Below are 17,958 nucleotides of genomic sequence, written 5' to 3'. Positions count from 1 at the left end.
ACAGGGCTTCGACGCTTACAACCAGCTGCACCTGGGCGCCCACTGAAATAAAACCCCGAAAAATCACGAACGTCGGACGATTGCTGCCACACCGAAAGTGCCAGCCAGTCAAGCTCATGCTGCTACTCCCCTCCCATTCCCAGTGCATCTACAGCACCACAGACATCGGGGCTCTGGGCTTTCCCTGACCAACAGGGCTTCGACGTTTACCACCAGCTGAACCTGGGCGCCCACTGAAAATAACCCCCAAAAATCACGAACGTCGGACGATTGCACCCACATCGAAAGTGCCAGCACGTCAGCCTCTTGCTGCTCCTCCCCGGCCATTGGCCGCGCATCTACAGCACTGCAGACATCGGGGCTACGGGCTTTCCCTGACCAACACAGCTTCGACGTTTACCACCAGCTGAACCTGGGCGCCCACTGAAAGTAAAACCCTGAAAAATCACGAACGTCGGACGATTGCTCCCACACCAAAAGTGCCAGGAACTCAAGCTCTTGCTGCTCCTCACCGGCCATTGCCAGCGCATCTACAGCACCACAGACATCGGGGCTCCGGGCTTTCCCTGACCAACAGGGCTTCGACGTTTACCACCAGCTGCACCTGGGCGCCCAGTGAATAAAAATCCCCAAAAATCACAAACGTCCGACGATTGCTCCCACACCCAACGTGCCAGACAGTCAAGCTCTTGCTGCTCCTCACCAGCCATTGGAGGCGCATCTACAGCACCACAGACATCGGGGCTCCGAGCTTTCCCTGACCAACAGGGCTTCGAAGTTTACCACCAGCTGCACCTGGGCGCCCACTGAAATAAAACCCCGAAAAATCACGAACGTCGAACGATTCCTCCCACACCAAAAGTGCCAGCAAGTCAAGCTCTTGCTGCTACTCACCGGACTTTGGCAGCGAATCTACAGCACCACAGACATTGGGGTTCTGCGCTTTCCCTGACCAACAGGGCTTCGACGTTTACCACCAGCTGCACCTGGGCGCCCACTGAAAAAAATAAACGAAAAATCACGAACGTCGGACGATTGCTCCCACACCGAAAATGCCAGCAACTCAAGCTCTTGCTGCTCCTCACCGGCCATTCCCAGCGCATCTACAGCACCACAGACATCGGGGCTCCGAGCTTTCCCTGACCAACAGGGCTTCGACGTTTACCACCAGCTGCACCTGGGCGCCCACTGAAAAAAAATCCCGAAAAATCACGAACGTCGGACGATTGCTCCCACACCGAAAGTGCCAGCCAGTCAAGCTCTTGCTGCTCCGCACCGGCCGTTCCCAGCGCATCTACAGCACCACAGATATCAGGGCTCCGGGCTTTCCCTGACCAACAGGGCTTCGAAGTTTACCACCAGCTGCACCTGGGCGCCCACTGAAATAAAACCCCGAAAAATCACGAACGTCGAACGATTGCTCCAACACCAAAAGTGCCAGCAACTCAAGCCCTTGTTGCTCCTCCCCGGCCATTGGCAGCGCATCTACAGCACCACAGATATCGGGGCTCCAAGCTTTCCCTGACCAACAGGGCTTCGACGTTTACCACCAGCTGAACCTGGGCGCCCACTGAAATAAAACCCCGAAAAATAAAAAACGTCGGACGATTCCTCCCACACCGAAAGTGCCAGCAACTCAAGCTCTTGCTGCTACTCACCGGACTTTGGCAGTGCATCTACAGCACCACAGACATCGGGGCTCCGGGCTTTCCCTGACCAACAGGGCTTCGACGTTTACCACCAGCTGCACCTGATTGCCCACTGAAAAAAACCCCTGAAAAATCAAAAACGTCGGACGATTGATCCCACACCGAAAGTGCCAGGAACTCAAGCTCTTGCTGCTCCTCACCGGCCAATGGCAGCGCATCTACAGCACCACAGACATCGGGGCTCTGGGCTTTCCCTGACCAACAGGGCTTCGACTTTTAACACCAGGTGAACCTGTGCGCCCCCTGAAAAAAAAACCCCAAAAATCACAAATGTCGGACGATTCCTGCCACACCTTAAATGCCAGCCTGTCAAGCTCTTGCTGCTCCTCACCGCACATTCCCAGTGCATCTACAGCACCACAGATATCGGGGCTCCGGGCTTTCCCTGACCAACAGGGCTTCGACGTTTACCACCAGCTGCACCTGGGAGCCCACTGAAAAAAACCCCGAAAAATCACGAACGTCGGACGATTCCTCCCACACCGAAAGTGCCAGCAACTCAAGCTCTTGCTGCTACTCACCGGACTTTGGCAGTTCATCTACAGCACCACAGACATCGGGGTTCTGCGCTTTCCCTGAACAACAGGGCTTCGACGTTTACCACCAGCTGCACCTGGGCGCCCACTGAAAAAAATAAACGAAAAATCACGAACATCGGACGATTGCTCCCACACCGAAAGTGCCAGCAACTCAAGCTCTTGCTGCTCCTCACCGGCCATTCCCAGCGCATCTACAGCACCACAGACATCGGGGTTCTGCGCTTTCCCTGACCAACAGGGCTTCGACGATTACCACCAGCTGCACCTGGGCGACCTCTGAAATAAAACCCCGAAATATAACAAACGTCGGACGATTGCTCCCACACCGAAAGTGCCAGCCAGTCAAGCTCTTGCTGTTCCTCACCGGCCATTGGCAGCGCATCTACAACACCACAGACATCGCGGCTCCGGGCTTTCCCTGACCAACAGGGCTTTGACGTTTACCACCAGTTGAACCTGGGCGCCCACTGAAAAGAACCCCGAAAAATCACGAACGTCGGACGATTGCTCCCACACCGAAAGTGCCAGAAACTCAAGCTCTTGCTGCTCCTCCTTGGCCATTGGCAGCGCATCTACAGCACCACAGACATCGGGGCTCCGGGCTTTCCCTGACCAACAGGGCTTCGACGTTTACCACCCGCTGCACCTGGGCGTCCACTGAAAAAAATAAACGAAAAATCAAAAACGTCGGACGATTGCTCCCACACCGAAATTGCCAGCCCGTCAAGGTGTAGGTGCTCCTCACCAGCCATTCCCAGCGCATCTACAACACCACAGACATCGGGGCTCCGAGCTTTCCCTGACCAACAGGGCTTCGACATTTACCACCAGCTGCACCTGGGCTCCCACTGAAATAAAACCCCGAAAAATCACGAACGTCGGACGATTGCTCGCACACCGAAAGTGCCAGCCAGTCAAGCTCTTGCTGTTCCTCACCGGACAGTAGCAGTGCATCTACAGCACCACAGACATCGGGGCTCCGGGCTTTCCCTGACCAACAGGGCTTCGACGTTTACCACTCGCTGAACCTGGGCTCCCACTGAAAAGAACCCCGAAAAATCACGAACGTCGGACGATTGCTCGCACACCAAAAGTGCCAGCCAGTCAAGCTCTTGCTGCTCCTCACCGGCCATTCCCAGCGCACCTACAGCACCACAGACATCAGGGCTCCGGGCTTTCCCTGACCAACAGGGCTTCGACGTTTACAACTAGCTAAACCTGGGCTCCCACTAAAAAAAATTCCCGAAAAATCAGAAACGTTCGACGATTCCTCGCACAACGAAAGTGCCAGCCTGTCAAGCTCTTGCTGCTCCTCCCCGGCCATTGGCAGCGCATCTACAGCACCACAGATATCAGGGCTCCGGGCTTTCCCTGACCAACAGGGCTTCGATGATTACCACCAGCTGCACGTGGCCGCCCACTGAAAAAAATAAACGAAAAATCACGAACATCGGACGATTACTCCCACACCGAAAGTGCCAGACAGTCAAGCTCTAGCTGCTCCTCACCGGCCATTCCCAGCGCATCTACAGCACCACAGATATCGGGGCTCCGGGCTTTCCCTGACCAACAGGGCTTCGACGTTTACCACCCGCTGCACCAGGGCTCCCACTGAAATAAAACCCCGAAAAATCACGAACATCGGACGATTCCTCCCACACCGAAAGTGCCAGCAACTCAAGCTCTTGCTGTTCCTCACCAGCCATTGGCAGCGCATCTACAGCACCACAGACATCGGGGCTCTGGGCTTTCCCTACCCAACAGGGCTTCGACGTTTACCACCAGCTGAACCTGGGCGCCCAGTGAATAAAAACCCTGAAAAAATCACAAACGTCCGACGATTGCTCCCACACCCAACGTTCCAGCCATTCAAGCTCTTGCTGCTACTCACCTCCCATTCCCAGCGCATCTACAGCACCACAGACATCGGGGCTCTGGGCTTTCCCTGACCAACAGGGCTTCGACATTTACCACCAGCTGAACCTGGGCGCCCACTGAAAAAAATAAACGAAAAATCATGAACATCGGACGATTGCTCCCACACCGAAAGTGCCAGCAACTCAAGCTCTTGCTGCTACTCACCGGACTTTGGCAGTGCATCTACAGCACCACAGACATCGGGGTTCTGCGCTTTCCCTGACCAACAGGGCTTCGACGTTTACCACCAGCTGCACCGGGGCGCCCACTGAAAAAAATAAACGAAAAATCACGAACATCGGACGATTGCACCCACACCGAAAGTGCCAGCAACTCAAGCTCTTGCTGCTCCTCACCGGCCTTTCCCAGCGCATCTACAGCACCACAGACATCGGGGCTCCGGGCTTTCCCTGACCAACAGGGCTTTGACGTTTACCACCAGCTGCACCTGGGCGCCCACTGAAAAAAAATCCCGAAAAATCACGAACGTCGGACGATTGCTCCCACACCGAATGTGTCAGCCTGTGAAGCTCTTGCTGCTCCTCACCAGCCATTCCCAGCGCATCTACAGCACCACAGACATCGGGGCTCCGGGCTTTCCCTGACGAACAGGGCTTCGACGATTACCACCAGCTGCACCTGGGCGCCCACTGAAAAAAATAAACGAAATATCACGAACATCAGACGATTGCTCCCACACCGAAAGTGCCAGCCAGTCAAGCTCTTGTTGCTCCTCCCCGGGCATTCCCAGCACATCTACAGAACCACAGACATCGGGGCTCCGGGCTTTCCCTGACCAACAGGGCTTCGACATTTACCATCAGCTGCACCTGGGTGCCCACTGAAAAAAATAAACGAAAAATCACGAACATCAGACGATTGCTCCCACACCAAAAGTGCCAGCCAGTCAAGCTCTTGCTGCTTCTCAGCGGCCGTTGCCAGCGCATCTACAGCACCACAGACATCGGGGCTCCGGGCTTTCCCTGACCAACAGGGCTTAGAAGTTTACCACCAGCTGCACCTGGGCGCCCACTGAAATAAAACCCCGAAAAATCACGAACGTCGGACGATTGCTCCCACACCAAAAGTGCCAGCAACTCAAGCTCTTGCTGCTCCTCACCGGCCATTCCCAGCGCATCTACAGCACCACAGATATCGGTGCTCCGAGCTTTCCCTGACAAACAGGGCTTCGACATTTACCACCAGCTGAACCTGGGCGCCCACTGAAAAAAATAAACGAAAAATCATGAACATCGGACGATTGCTCCCACACCGAAAGTGCCAGCAACTCAAGCTCTTGCTGCTACTCACCGGACTTTGGCAGTGCATCTACAGCACCACAGACATCGGGGCTCCGGGGTTTCCCTGACCAACAGGGCTTTGACGTTTACCACCAGCTGCACCTGGGCGCCCACTGAAAAAAAATCCCGAAAAATCACGAACGTCGGACGATTGCTCCCACACCGAAAGTGCCAGCCTGTGAAGCTCTTGCTGCTCCTCACCGGCCATTCCCAGGGCATCTACAGCACCACAGACATCGGGGCTCCGGGCTTTCCCTGATGAACAGGGCTTCGACGATTACCACCAGCAGCACCTGGGCGCCCACTGAAAAAATAAACGAAAAATCACGAACATCAGACGATTGCTCCCACACCAAAAGTGCCAGCCAGTCAAGCTCTTGCTGCTCCTCCCCGGCCGTTGCCAGCGCATCTACAGCACCACAGACATCGGGGCTCCGGGTGTTCCCTGACCAACAGGGCTTAGAAGTTTACCACCAGCTGCACCTGGGCGCCCACTGAAATAAAACCCCGAAAAATAACAAACGTCGGACGATTCCTCCCACACCGAAAGTGCCAGCAACTCAAGCTCTTGCTGCCTGTCACCAGACTTTGGCAGTGCATCTACAGCACCACAGACATCGGGGTTCTGAGCTTTCTTTGACCAACAGGGCTTCGACGTTTACCACCAGCTGAACCTGGGCACCCGCTGAGAAAAATAAAAGAAAAATCACGAACATCGGACAATTGCTCCCACACTGAAAGTGCCAGTCAGTCAAGCTCTTGCTGCTCCTCACCGGCCATTCCCAGCGCATCTACAACACCACAGACATCGGGGCTCCGGGCTTTCCCTGACCAACAGGGCTTCGACGTTTACCACCAGCTGCACCTGGGCGCCCACTGAAATAAAACCCCGAAAAATCACGAACGTCGAACGATTGCTCCAACACCAAAAGTGCCAGCAACTCAAGCCCTTGCTGCTCCTCCCCGGCCATTGGCAGCGCATCTACAGCACCACAGATATCGGGGCTCCGGGCTTTCCCTGACCAACAGGGCTTCGAAGTTTACCACCAGCTGCACCTGGGCGCCCACTGAAATAAAACCCCGAAAAATCACGAACGTCGAACGATTGCTCCAACACCAAAAGTGCCAGCAACTCAAGCCCTTGCTGCTCCTCCCCGGCCATTGGCAGCGCATCTACAGCACCACAGATATCGGGGCTCCAAGCTTTCCCTGACCAACAGGGCTTCGACGTTTACCACCAGCTGAACCTGGGCGCCCAGTGAATAAAAACCCTGAAAAAATCACAAACGTCCGACGATTGCTCCCACACCCAACGTTCCAGCCATTCAAGCTCTTCCTGCTACTCACCTCCCATTCCCAGCGCATCTACAGCACCACAGACATCGGGGCTCTGGGCTTTCCCTGACCAACAGGGCTTCGACATTTACCACCAGCTGAACCTGGGCGCCCACTGAAAAAAATAAACGAAAAATCATGAACATCGGACGATTGCTCCCACACCGAAAGTGCCAGCAACTCAAGCTCTTGCTGCTACTCACCGGACTTTGGCAGTGCATCTACAGCACCACAGACATCGGGGTTCTGCGCTTTCCCTGACCAACAGGGCTTCGACGTTTACCACCAGCTGCACCGGGGCTCCCACTGAAAAGAACCCCGAAAAATCACGAACATCGGACGATTGCACCCACACCGAAAGTGCCAGCAACTCAAGCTCTTGCTGCTCCTCACCGGCCATTCCCAGCGCATCTACAGCACCACAGACATCGGGGCTCCGGGCTTTCCCTGACCAACAGGGCTTTGACGTTTACCACCAGCTGCACCTGGGCGCCCACTGAAAAAAAATCCCGAAAAATCACGAACGTCGGACGATTGCTCCCACACCGAAAGTGTCAGCCTGTGAAGCTCTTGCTGCTCCTCACCAGCCATTCCCAGCGCATCTACAGCACCACAGACATCGGGGCTCCGGGCTTTCCCTGACGAACAGGGCTTCGACGATTACCACCAGCTGCACCTGGGCGCCCACTGAAAAAAATAAACGAAATATCACGAACATCAGACGATTGCTCCCACACCGAAAGTGCCAGCCAGTCAAGCTCTTGTTGCTCCTCCCCGGGCATTCCCAGCACATCTACAGAACCACAGACATCGGGGCTCCGGGCTTTCCCTGACCAACAGGGCTTCGACATTTACCATCAGCTGCACCTGGGCGCCCACTGAAAAAAATAAACGAAAAATCACGAACATCAGACGATTGCTCCCACACCAAAAGTGCCAGCCAGTCAAGCTCTTGCTGCTTCTCAGCGGCCGTTGCCAGCGCATCTACAGCACCACAGACATCGGGGCTCCGGGCTTTCCCTGACCAACAGGGCTTAGAAGTTTACCACCAGCTGCACCTGGGCGCCCACTGAAATAAAACCCCGAAAAATCACGAACGTCGGACGATTGCTCCCACACCAAAAGTGCCAGCAACTCAAGCTCTTGCTGCTCCTCACCGGCCATTCCCAGCGCATCTACAGCACCACAGATATCGGTGCTCCGAGCTTTCCCTGACAAACAGGGCTTCGACATTTACCACCAGCTGAACCTGGGCGCCCACTGAAAAAAATAAACGAAAAATCATGAACATCGGACGATTGCTCCCACACCGAAAGTGCCAGCAACTCAAGCTCTTGCTGCTACTCACCGGACTTTGGCAGTGCATCTACAGCACCACAGACATCGGGGCTCCGGGGTTTCCCTGACCAACAGGGCTTTGACGTTTACCACCAGCTGCACCTGGGCGCCCACTGAAAAAAAATCCCGAAAAATCACGAACGTCGGACGATTGCTCCCACACCGAAAGTGCCAGCCTGTGAAGCTCTTGCTGCTCCTCACCGGCCATTCCCAGGGCATCTACAGCACCACAGACATCGGGGCTCCGGGCTTTCCCTGATGAACAGGGCTTCGACGATTACCACCAGCAGCACCTGGGCGCCCACTGAAAAAATAAACGAAAAATCACGAACATCAGACGATTGCTCCCACACCAAAAGTGCCAGCCAGTCAAGCTCTTGCTGCTCCTCCCCGGCCGTTGCCAGCGCATCTACAGCACCACAGACATCGGGGCTCCGGGTGTTCCCTGACCAACAGGGCTTAGAAGTTTACCACCAGCTGCACCTGGGCGCCCACTGAAATAAAACCCCGAAAAATCACGAACGTCGGACGATTGCTCCCACACCCAAAGTGCCAGCAACTCAAGCTCTTGCTGCTCCTCACCGGCCATTCCCAGCGCATCTACAGCACCACAGATATCGAGGCTCCGGGCTTTCCCTGACCAACAGGGCTTCGACGTTTACCACCAGCTGAACCTGGGCGCCCACTGAAATAAAACCCCGAAAAATAACAAACGTCGGACGATTCCTCCCACACCGAAAGTGCCAGCAACTCAAGCTCTTGCTGCCTGTCACCAGACTTTGGCAGTGCATCTACAGCACCACAGACATCGGGGCTCCGGGCTTTCTCTGACCAACAGGGCTTCGACGTTTACCACCAGCTGAACCTGGGCACCCGCTGAGAAAAATAAAAGAAAAATCACGAACATCGGACAATTGCTCCCACACTGAAAGTGCCAGTCAGTCAAGCTCTTGCTGCTCCTCACCGGCCATTCCCAGCGCATCTACAACACCACAGACATCGGGGCTCCGGGCTTTCCCTGACCAACAGGGCTTCGACGTTTACCACCAGCTGCACCTGGGCGCCCACTGAAATAAAACCCCGAAAAATCACGAACGTCGAACGATTGCTCCAACACCAAAAGTGCCAGCAACTCAAGCCCTTGCTGCTCCTCCCCGGCCATTGGCAGCGCATCTACAGCACCACAGATATCGGGGCTCCGGGCTTTCCCTGACCAACAGGGCTTCGAAGTTTACCACCAGCTGCACCTGGGCGCCCACTGAAATAAAACCCCGAAAAATCACGAACGTCGAACGATTGCTCCAACACCAAAAGTGCCAGCAACTCAAGCCCTTGCTGCTCCTCCCCGGCCATTGGCAGCGCATCTACAGCACCACAGACATCGGGGCTCCGGGCTTTCCCTGACCAACAGGGCTTCGATGTTTACCACCAGCTGCACCTGATTGCCCACTGAAAAAAAACCCTAAAAAATCAAAAACGTCGGACGATTGATCCCACACCGAAAGTGCCAGCAACTCAAGCTCTTGCTGCTCCTCACCGGCCAATGGCAGCGCGTCTACAGCACCACAGACATCGGGGCTCTGGGCTTTCCCTGACCAACAGGGCTTCGACTTTTAACACCAGGTGAACCTGTGCGCCCCCTGAAAAAAAAACCCCAAAAATCACAAATGTCGGACGATTCCTGCCACACCTTAAATGCCAGCCTGTCAAGCTCTTGCTGCTCCTCACCGCACATTCCCAGCGCATCTACAGCACCACAGATATCGGGGCTCCGGGCTTTCCCTGACCAACAGGGCTTCGACGTTTACACCCAGCTGCACCTGGGAGCCCACTGAAAAAAACCCCGAAAAATCACGAACGTCGGACGATTCCTCCCACACCGAAAGTGCCAGCAACTCAAGCTCTTGCTGCTCCTAAGCGGCCATTGGCAGTTCATCTACAGCACCACAGACATCGGGGTTCTGCGCTTTCCCTGAACAACAGGGCTTCGACGTTTACCACCAGCTGCACCTGGGCGCCCACTGAAAAAAATAAACGAAAAATCACGAACATCGGACGATTGCTCCCACACCGAAAGTGCCAGCCAGTCAAGCTCTTGCTGCTCCTCACCGGCCATTCCCAGCGCACCTACAGCACCACAGACATCAGGGCTCCGGGCTTTCCCTGACCAACAGGGCTTCGACGTTTACAACTAGCTAAACCTGGGCTCCCACTAAAAAAAAATCCCGAAAAATCAGAAACGTTCGACGATTCCTCGCACACCGAAAGTGCCAGCCTGTCAAGCTCTTGCTGCTCCTCCCCGGCCATTGGCAGCGCATCTACAGCACCACAGATATCAGGGCTCCGGGCTTTCCCTGACCAACAGGGCTTCGACGATTACCACCAGCTGCACGTGGCCGCCCACTGAAAAAAATAAATGAAAATTCACGAACATCGGACGATTACTCCCACACCGAAAGTGCCAGACAGTCAAGCTCTAGCTGCTCCTCACCGGCCATTCCCAGCGCATCTACAGCACCACAGATATCGGGGCTCTGGGCTTTCCCTGACCAACAGGGCTTCGACGTTTACCACCCGCTGCACCAGGGCTCCCACTGAAATAAAACCCCGAAAAATCACGAACATCGGACGATTCCTCCCACACCGAAAGTGCCAGCAACTCAAGCTCTTGCTGTTCCTCACCAGCCATTGGCAGCGCATCTACAGCACCACAGACATCGGGGCTCTGGGCTTTCCCTACCCAACAGGGCTTCGACGTTTACCACCAGGTGAACCTGGGCGCCCAGTGAATAAAAACCCTGAAAAAATCACAAACGTCCGACGATTGCTGCCACACCCAACGTTCCAGCCATTCAAGCTCTTGCTGCTACTCACCTCCCATTCCCAGCGCATCTACAGCACCACAGACATCGGGGCTCTGGGCTTTCCCTGACCAACAGGGCTTCGACATTTACCACCAGCTGAACCTGGGCGCCCACTGAAAAAAATAAACGAAAAATCATGAACATCGGACGATTGCTCCCACACCGAAAGTGCCAGCAACTCAAGCTCTTGCTGCTACTCACCGGACTTTGGCAGTGCATCTACAGCACCACAGACATCGGGGCTCCGGGCTTTCCCTGACCAACAGGGCTTTGACGTTTACCACCAGCTGCACCTGGGCGCCCACTGAAAAAAAATCCCAAAAAATCACGAACGTCGGACGATTGCTCCCACACCGAAAGTGCCAGCCTGTGAAGCTCTTGCTGCTCCTCACCGGCCAGTCCCAGCGCATCTACAGCACCACAGACATCGGGGCTCCGGGCTTTCCCTGACCAACAGGGCTTCGACGTTTACCACTCGCTGAACCTGGGCTCCCACTGAAAAGAACCCCGAAAAATCACTAACATCGGACGATTGCTCCCACACCGAAAGTTCCAGCCAGTCAAGCTCTTGCTGCTCCTCCCCGGCCACTGGCAGCGCATCTACAACACCGCAGACATCGGGGCTCCGAGCTTTCCCTGACGAACAGGGCTTCGACGTTTACCACTCACTGTACCTGGGCTCCCACTGAAAAGAACCCCGAAAAATCACGAACATCGGACGATTGCTCCCACACCCAACGTTCCAGCCAGTCAAGCTCTTGCTGCTCCTCCCCGGCCACTGGCAGCGCATCTACAGCACCGCAGATATCGGGGCTCCGGGCTTTCCCTGACCAACAGGGCTTCGACGTTTACCACCAGCTGCACCTGGGCGCCCCCTGAAAAAAAATCCCGAAATATCACGAACGTCGGACGATTCCTCCGACACCGAAAGTGCCAGCAACTCAAGCTCTTGCTGCTACTCACCGGACTTTGGCAGTGCATCTACAGCACCACAGACATCGGGGCTCCGGGCTTTCCCTGACCAACAGGGCTTCGACATTTACCACCAGCTGCACCTGCGTGCCCACTGAACAAAATAAACGAAAAATCACGAACATCGGACGATTGCTCCCACACCGAAAGTGCCAGCAACTCAAGCTCTTGCTGCTACTCACCAGACTTTGGCAGTGCATCTACAGCACCACAGACATCGGGGTTCTGCGCTTTCCCTGACCAACAGGGCTTCGACGTTTACCACCAGCTGAACCTCGGCGCCCACTGAAAAAAATTAAAGAAAAATCACGAACGTCGTACAATTGCTCCCACAGCAAAAGTGCCAGCCAGTCAAGCTCTTGGTGCTCCTCACCGGCCACTGGCAGCGAATCTACAGCACCACAGACATCGGGACTCTGGGCTTTCCCTGACGAACCGGGCTTCGACATTTACCACCAGCTGCACCTGGGTGCCCACTGAAAAAAAAACCCCCGAAATCACAAACATCGGACGATTCCTGCCACACCTTAAATGCCAGCCTGTCAACCTCTTGCTGCTCCTCCCCGGCCATTCCCAGCGCATGTACAATACCACAGACATCAGGGCTCCGGGCTTTCCCTGACCAACAGGGCTTCGACGTTTACCACTCGCTGAACCTGGGCTCCCACTGAAAATAACCCCGAAAAATCACGAACGTCGGACGATTGCTCCCACACCAAAAGTGCCAGCCAGTCAAGCTGTTGCTGCTCCTCACCGGCCACTGGCAGCGAATCTACAGCACCACAGACATCGGGGCTCCGGGCTTTCCCTGACCAACAGGGCTTCGACGTTTACCACCAGCTGCACCTGGTTGCCCACTGAAAAAAAACCCTGAAAAGTCAAAAACGTCGGACGATTGCTCCCACACCGAAAGTGCCAGCCAGTCAAGCTCATGCTGCTCCTCACCGGCCATTCCCAGCGCATCTACAGCACCACAGACATCGGGGCTCCGGGCTTTCCCTGACCAACAGGGCTTCGACGTTTACCACCAGCTGAACCTGGGCGCCCACTGAAATAAAACCCGAAAAATCACGAACGTCGGACGATTGCTCCCACACCGAAAGTGCCAGCCAGCCAAGCTCTTGCTGCTCCTCACCGGCCATTGGCAGCGCATCTACAGCACCACAGACATCGGGGCTCTGCGCTTTCCCTGACCAACAGGGCTTCGACATTTACCACCAGCTGCACCTGGGCGCCCACTGAAAAAAACCCCGAAAAATCACGAACGTCGGACAATTGCACCCACATCGAAAGTGCCAGCATGTCAGCCTCTTGCTGCTCCTCACCGGCCATTGGCAGCGCATCTACAGCACCACAGACATCGGGGCTCGGGGCTTTCCCTGACCAACAGGGCTTCGACGTTTACCACCAGCTGAACCTCGGCACCCACTGAAAAAAATAAACGAAAAATCACGAAGATCAGACGATTGCTCCCACACCGAAAGAGCCAGCAACTCAAGCTCATGCTGCTACTCACCGGACTTTGGCAGTGCATCTACAGCACCACAGACATCGGGGCTCCGAGCTTTCCCTGACCAACAGGGCTTCAACGTTTACCACCAGCTGAACCTGGGCGCCCAGTGAAAAAAACCCCGAAAAATCACGAACGTCAGACGATTGCACACACATCGAAAGTGCCAGCATGTCAGACTCTTGCTGCTCCTCAGATCCCATTCCCAGCGCATCTACAGCACCACAGACATCGGGGTTCTGCGCTTTCCCTGAACAACAGGGCTTCGACATTTACCAACAGCTGCACCTGGGCGCCCACTGAAATAAAACCCCGAAAAATCACGAACGTCGGACGATTGCTCCCACAACCAAAGTGCCAGCAACTCAAGCTCTTGCTGCTACTCACCGGACTTTGGCAGTGCATCTACAGCACCACAGACATTGGGGTTCTGCGCTTTCCCTGACGAACAGGGCTTCGACGTTTACCACCAGCTGAACCTGGGCGCCCACTGAAAGTAAAACCCCGAAAAATCACGAACGTCGGACGATTGCTCCCACACCAAAAGTCCCAGCCAGTCAAGCTCTTGCTGCTCATTACCGGCCATTGGCAGCGCATCTACAGCACCACAGACATCGGGGCTCCGGGCTTTCCCTGACCAACAGGGCTTCGACGTTTACCACCAGCTGAACCTGGGCGCCAACTGAAATAAAACCCCGAAAAATCACGAACGTCAAACGATTGCTCCCACACCAAAAGTGCCAGCCAGTCAAGCTCTTGCAGCTACTCACCGGACTTTGGCAGTGCATCTACAGCACCACAGACATCGGGGTTCTGCGCTTTCCCTGAACATCAGGGCTTCGAAGTTTACCACCAGCTGCACCTGGTTGCGCACTGAAAAAAAACCCTGAAAAATGACGAACGTCGGACGATTGCTCCCACACCGAAAGTGCCAGCTAGTCAAGCTCTTGCTGCTCCTCACCGGACAGTGGCAGCGCATCTACAGCACCACAGACATCGGGGCTCCGGGCTTTCCCTGACCAACAGGGGTTCGACGTTTACCACCAGCTGCACCTGGGTGCCCCCTGAAAAAAAAACCCCCAAAATCACAAATGTCAGACGATTCCTGCCACACCTTAAATGCCAGCCTGTCAAGCTCTTGCTGCTCCTCACCGCCCATTCCCAGCGCATCTACAGCACCACAGACGTCGGGGCTGTGGACTTTCCTTGACCAACAGGGCTTCAACGTTTACCACCAGCTGAACCTGGGCGCCCAGTGAAAAAAATAAAAGAAAAATCACGAACATCGGACGATTGCTCCCACATCGAAAGTGCCAGCAACACAAGCTCTTGCTGCTCCTCACCGCCCATTCCCAGCGCATCTACAGCACCACAGACATCGCGGCTCTGGGCTTTCCCTGACCAACAGGGCTTCAACGTTTACCACCAGTTGCACCTGGGGGCCCACTGAAAAAAAACCCCGAAAAATCACGAACGTCGGACGATTGCTCCCACACTGAAAGTGCCAGCCTATCAAGCTCTAGCTGCTCCTCACCAGCCATTCCCAGCGCATCTACAGCACCACAGACATCGGGGCTCTGGGCTTTCCCTGACCAACAGGGCTTAGAAGTTTACTACCAGCTGAACTTGGGCGCCCACTGGAAAAAAAATCCCCAAATATCACAAACGTCGGACGACTGCTCCCACACCAAAAGTGCCAGCCAGTCAAGCTCTTGCTGCTACTCACGGGAGTTTGGCATTGCATCTACAGCACCACAGACATCGGGGTTCTGCGCTTTCCCTGACGAACAGGGCTTTGACGTTGACCACTCACTGAACCTGGGCTCCCACTGAAAAGAACCCCGAAAAATCACGAACGTCAGACGATTGCACCCACATCGAAAGTGCCAGCATGTCAGCCTCTTGCTGCTCCTCACCGGCCACTGGCAGCGCATCTACAGCACCACAGACATCGGGGCTCTGGGCTTTCCCTGACCAACAGGGCTTCGACGTTTACCACCAGCTGGACCTGGGTACCCCCTGAAAAAAATAAACGAAAAATCACGAAGATCAGACGATTGCTCCCACACCGGAAGTGCCAGCCAGTCAAGCTCTTGCTGCTCCTCACCGGCCATTCCCAGCGCATCTACAGCACCACAGACATCGGGGCTCTGGGCTTTCCCTGACCAACAGGGCTTCGACATTTACCACTAGCTGCACCTGGGCGCCCACTGAAAGTAAAACCCCGAAAAATCACGAACGTCGGACGATTGCTCCCACACCAAAAGTGCCAGCAACTCAAGCTCTGGCTGCTGCTCACCGGCCATTGCCAGCGCATCTACAGCACCACAGACATCGGGGCTCCGGGCTTTCCCTGACCAACAGGGCTTCGACGTTTACCACCAGCTGAACCTGGGCGCCCAGTGAATAAAAATCCCCAAAAATCACAAACGTCCGACGATTGCTCCCACACCCAACGTGCCAGACAGTCAAGCTCTTGCTGCTCCTCACCAGCCATTGCCAGCGCATCTACAGCACCACAGAGATCGGGGCTCCAGGCATTCCCTGACCAACAGGGCTTCGACGTTTACCACCAGCTGCACCTGGGCGCCCACTGAAATAAAAGCTCGAAAAATCACGAACATCGGACGATTACTCCCACACCAAAAGTGCCAGCAACTCAAACTCTTGCTGCTCTTCACCGGAGTTTGGCAGTGCATCTACAGCACCACAGACATCGGGGTTCTGCGCTTTCCCTGACCAACAGGGCTTCGACGTTTACCACCAGCTGAACCTGGGCGCCCGCTGAAAAAAATAAAAGAAAAATCACGAACGTCGGACGATTGCTCCCACAGCAAAAGTGCCAGCCAGTCAAGCTCTTGCTGCTCCTCACCAGCCATTCCCAGCGCATCTACAGCACCACAGACATCGGGGCTCCGGGCTTTCTCTGACCAACAGGGCTTCGACGTTTACCACCAGCTGCACCTGGTTGCCCACTGAAAAAAAAACCCTGAAAAATCAAAAACGTCGGACGATTGATCCCACACCGAAAGTGCCAGCCAGTCAAGCTCTTGCTGTTCCTCACCGGCCATTGGCAGCGCATGTACAGCACCACAGACATCGGGGCTCTGGGCTTTCCCTGACGATCAGGGCTTCGACGTTTACCATCAGCTGCACCTGGGCGCCCACTGAAAAGAACCCCGAAAAATCACGAACATCGGACGATTGCTCCCACACCGAAAGTGCCAGCAACTCAAGCTCTTGCTGCTCCTCACCGGCCACTGGCAGCGCATCTACAGCACCACAGACATCGGGGCTCCGGGCTTTCCCTGACGAACCGGGCTTCGACATTTACCACCAGCTGCACCTGGGTGCCCCCTGAAAAAAAAACCCCCAAAATCACAAACGTCGGACGATTCCTGCAACACCTTAAATGCCAGCCTGTCAAGCTCTTGCTGCTCCTCACCGGCCATTCCCAGCGCATCTACAACACCGCAGACATCGGGGCTCCGGGCTTTCCCTGACCAACAGGGCTTCGACGTTTACCACTCGCTGAACCTGGGCTCCCACTGAAAAGAACCCCGAAAAATCACGAACATTGGACGATTGCTCCCACACCGAAAGTTCCAGCCAGTCAAGCTCTTGCTGCTCCTCCCCGGCCACTGGCAGCGCATCTACAACACCACAGACATCGGGGCTCCGAGCTTTCCCTGACGAACAGGGCTTCGACGTTTACCACTCGCTGCACCTGGGCTCCCACTGAAAAGAACCCCGAAAAATCACGAACATCGGACGATTGCTCCCACACCGAAAGTTCCAGCCAGTCAAGCTCTTGCTGCTCCTCCCCGGCCACTGGCAGCGCATCTACAGCACCACAGACATCGGGGCTCCGAGCTTTCCCTGACCAACAGGGCTTCGACGTTTACCACCAGCTGCACCTGGGCGCCCACTGAAATAAAACCCCGAAAAATCACAAACGTCGGACGATTCCTCCCCCACAGAAAGTGCCAGCAACTCAAGCTCTTGCTGTTCCTCACCGGACTTTGGCAGTGCATCTACAGCACCACAGACATCACGGCTCCGGGCTTTCCCTGACCAACAGGGCTTCGACGTTTACCACCAGCTGCACCTGGGCGCCCACTGAAATAAAACCCCGAAAAATCACGAACGTCGGACGATTGCTCCCACAACGAAAGTGCCAGCCAGTCAAGCCCTTGCTGCTCCTCCCCGGCCATTGGCAGCGCATCTACAGCACCACAGACATCGTGGCTCCGGGCTTTCCCTGACCAACAGGCCTTCGATATTTACCACCAGCTGCACCTGGTTGCCCAGTGAATATAAACCCTGAAAAATGACGAACGTCGGACGATTGCTCCCACACCAAAAGTGCCAGCCAGTCAAGCTCATGCTGCTCCTCACCGGACAGCGGCAGTGCATCTACAACACCACAGACATCGGGGCTCCGGGCATTCCCTGACGAACAGGGCTTCGACG

The sequence above is a fragment of the Chlamydotis macqueenii genome, unplaced genomic scaffold (assembly GCF_036417535.1).
Source record: "Chlamydotis macqueenii isolate bChlMac1 unplaced genomic scaffold, bChlMac1.mat HAP1_SCAFFOLD_176, whole genome shotgun sequence".
NCBI classification, from domain to species: Eukaryota; Metazoa; Chordata; class Aves; order Otidiformes; family Otididae; genus Chlamydotis; species Chlamydotis macqueenii.
The sequence above is the reverse complement of the archived record's forward strand: the minus strand, read 5'-3'. Positions refer to the sequence as shown.